Consider the following 3,804-nt stretch of genomic DNA (forward strand, 5'->3'; position numbering starts at 1 on the left):
ATGAGAGCTTAGACCATGTGAAGTGTTAGTTCTTGCACATATCTTTGCACATTGTTCACTTGGTTCAAATTTGGGACAACTAATTACGCACTAAAAACCAAACAACACATTTCATACCACTTTTTGTTAACAAGTGTCACCAGACATATTGTATGCCCTTGTCGTAGAGGAAACCTTATGGCAGCTTCTTTTGTAATACTACAGTATGATTGGAGGTGTGTCTTGCATTGCTCAAACTGATCCCTTCTTGATCTCTCTCTCTCTCTCTCTCTTTCTCTGTGAAAATTATGTACATTGTATTACATCATGTCATCTTGGTCTCAGTTATGTCATAAATGTGCCATAAACTGCAAACATCTCTCCCTGAAATTTCCATTAGAGACATTGATACAATCCTCCATCATCTTTTTCTTAATGATCTCTCTCTCTCTCTCTCTCTTTGTGTGGTAAAGAGGTTATGTATACTATTCACAAAATGGAATTCTCATCATAATAAGGTTTTTGTGATGATGTTGTATGCCATACAAGTTGGAAGCTTCATAGCATATCATTTTATTTTTGAGCGAAATAGATAAACGACATATTATATTGGCCAAGATGGGCATATTGGTATTAAGGGCGAACATGTGGGCCTTGATAATTATTACACCTTAACTTGAACGCAGAAGAAACGTGAAATCTTGTAGACGAATTTGATGTTGGAATACCCTATTGGTTGATGACGTTTTTGAAGCTACCAGGGATAGAACTGCAAAGGCACAAAGAGATAGATGATTTGAGGAGGTTGCAACATCCATTGTTAGCAGTAGGGATGGGGGGTTGGAGCCTAGCACATACTCACTACATTGGCTGTAGCCTAGCACATACTTGCTACATTGGTTGTAGAGTGCCTGAGTGCCGGGGCAAGCAGCCTCGGCAGCCAGCGCCGTCCAAGACACAAAGGTGGCCAGCATTACCACCACCACCACCATCACAAGGCGGGTAAAGCCTCCATAGCTTGAGCCTTATCTCTCTCTTTCTCTCTCTCTACCCTCAAGAATCCAACACTTCTGCACATTAGTATAGGTTTGTGTGTTTGGAGCCTCTCAAGAACACAATGGAGCCACATAGCCAAGCATCCCAAGGCAATAGAGGTTTAACTTTTGCAATTCCAACTACTAGTGCTTGACAACTTTTCTTACAAAATAGTTGGTGAAGACAAAGAATAGATCATGGAGCTTGTACTTGTACAACACTTACACTCTCATCATTACCATTAGCTGAAAGAGTCTTTGGGACTTTAGGAATATGCATTTCCTGCGAAGGAGGTGGATTTATGATTTTCATAGGCATACCAATACCATCAGAAAGCTTGCCCTACATCTCTCGATGCTCTTGGCATAATGCATACAACAGTGGACTAAGCAAAGATCACAAGGGAAATTATGTAGATAGCATTCTTTTGCAAGGCTTGCCGGAACAGTCCTTTGTATATGCCACACATACACCACATAAAGACTTGTCCTTCCCCAATAGAAAAGGCCGCATGAGGATTGACTGCACAAAAGGCTAAAGTGGTAGCGGCAAGTGCCAATCCACCCTTCACAAATATGGCATGGCATGTGTAGGGTGTTGTCCCAGGCAGTTCAATATTTTAATATTCCTCCCAAACAAGACACATGGGAAAATCAAGCCTAATTACCAACAAGAATCAAAGTGGTCAGCACAACCACAGATGCTGATATATTTAGTTCGACTTCTCGTATGGCCACCACATTTTTTCTTTGTATTTTGGCAAGCTCTACTTCTTGTGACCACAACATAGATTTCTTGGCTAGCTCTGCATCTACTCGAGTCATCTCAGCCTTCCTAGTGTTCTCAAAGATCTTGGTCTCTGCTTGAGCAAGAAGCTCCTTCTGTTTTGCAATCTGGACCTGTTGGAGCGACATACCTTGATCTCGGTATCAGCTTTTGCAGCATTCTGACGTTGCGTGAGACCCTGCCGCTCCTTGGTGCCAACATCGCCCTTATACTTCGCATCAGCGATGGCGATCTTGGCGCTAGTGGCCACATCTTTTGGCCCAGCAAGGACAATTACTCGTGGTCGGGGACATCGAGGAGCTGCTTGACATTGGCATTGTATATGAAGAGGCCAAATTCGTTGAGCTCAAGCTGCGCTTTCTCAAAGACGGCGAGCTTGAACTGTTTGGTGCCTTTGAAAATGTCCTCCATGGTCATGGCGGGCGGTGAGGATGCGGGTTTCGCCTTCGATGATGCCCTTGACAAGGTCATTGATATGGTTGTAGTTTTGTTCATGGGGGGCGATGAGGCGGATGTATTTGATGAAAGCGGCTTTGGGGCCGATGGTGGTGAAGACGACGGGGAAGATGAAGGGGAGCTTTTTGACACTCATAGCTTGAATGTCGAAGTCGTAGGAAGGTTTTCTTGGCCAGCTTGTCTCTGTCTGTCTCTTTGTCTCTCTCTCTCTCTCTCACACACACTCAAGAAGCACGCGCAGAGAACACACATACTCTCTCTCTCTCTCTCTCTCTCTCTCTCTCTCTCTCTCTCTCTCTCTCTCTCTCTCTCTCTCTCTCTCTCTCTCTCAAGGAGCGTGCACCTCCTTGAGAGAGAGAGACTGCGCACATTCCTACTGCCGACTGTTCAAAGTATGACGAAATCTCCACCGACCTTATTGACGTCTTTGCGCACGTGCACCGGTTGCTGCAGCGTCACCGGACACCACGGGCCGTCAGCCTGCCCACATGCAGCATGACCGGCTCAGTTCTGGCTGCAATTTTGTCAACCATGAGGGGTAAAAAGTTTATTTAGGTTAAGTGTGCAACCACAATCCCTACAAGCCTATTGCGATCAACATGCTGTTAGGGGTTTTTGTAGCGTTTTTTTTGCATTCCAGTATGTAGTTACGATCTTGGAAGTGTTTCTTTGAGGCGAATCCAGGGAGATGCCTTCATCATCAAAAGGGAAAATGAAGGGTGAGTGAGTTGGTGAAAGGCGAATTGACAAGCGCTGCGCGGAGATGTCGCAAGGGTGAGACAGCTGGCAACACAGGAATGACGACCAAGCGATGGCAAGGCGTAGGTGGAAAGACAAGCAAGGAGGGGCGGGATAGGACAAGTGAAGAACGTGCTGCTCACTTGTAAACTGCTTTTTTTTTTTAATACATGCACGTTGGGATACGTATGCAGCGATGACTCTTGGTTGAGTTGGTTAGCCGAGCAGAATAGAGCGCATTTAGCTGACGTTGTGAGCTCTACCTGGGTTGTGGGGTTTTTAACAGTCGTTGCTGTGAGCAAAGAAAGGTAAAGTGCAGGGGAATCTTATAAGATTCTATCTAATGGGTGAACATAGATCCAGTAGGACTTTGCTGAGCATCAATGTAATTAAACAAAATAACCTAAGACCACAACTCTGCAGTGTATATATGTTATAGAAGAGAGAAATTGACCGACGTTATTTGTATACGTTAATGATTTGAGAACCACAATAGAAGTCTTCTGTATCAGAAGCAGTTTCAACTGGTAAAGGACAAAATGCAGCACCGTTGAGCTCTCCTATTCCAGTCTTCAGATGCACGGTGCCGAGCAAGGGAGTGGAGAGGCACAGCCTTTGGCGCAGTAGGTCTCCATTGCAGTCGAGATAAACCTGCCCATGTCATGTTGCAGTGCATTGCAGCTAGGCGATGAGGTCATTTATGTACAAGCACTATGGTGAGACAGGTTACATAAAAGGCCCGTAGCTTGCACATGCAAGTAGCACTAAGAATAGAAAGGCACCGCTTGAACACCGTTGCAAATGGCTAGG

The 3,804-nt window shown here is 44.9% G+C and overlaps 2 pseudogenes; both read right to left on the minus strand.

Annotated features, from left to right (window-relative positions):
* Window positions 1-1,209: 1,209 nt before the first annotated feature.
* On the minus strand, window positions 1,210-1,756 carry LOC147428718 (cell number regulator 6 pseudogene; annotated as a pseudogene).
* Window positions 1,757-1,780: 24 nt separating this feature from the next.
* Window positions 1,781-2,789, minus strand: LOC147428719 (flotillin-like protein 1 pseudogene; annotated as a pseudogene).
* Window positions 2,790-3,804: the final 1,015 nt, after the last annotated feature.

The sequence above is a fragment of the Adiantum capillus-veneris genome, chromosome 23 (assembly GCF_014529385.1).
Source record: "Adiantum capillus-veneris isolate H3 chromosome 23, ASM1452938v2, whole genome shotgun sequence".
NCBI classification, from domain to species: domain Eukaryota; kingdom Viridiplantae; phylum Streptophyta; class Polypodiopsida; order Polypodiales; family Pteridaceae; genus Adiantum; species Adiantum capillus-veneris.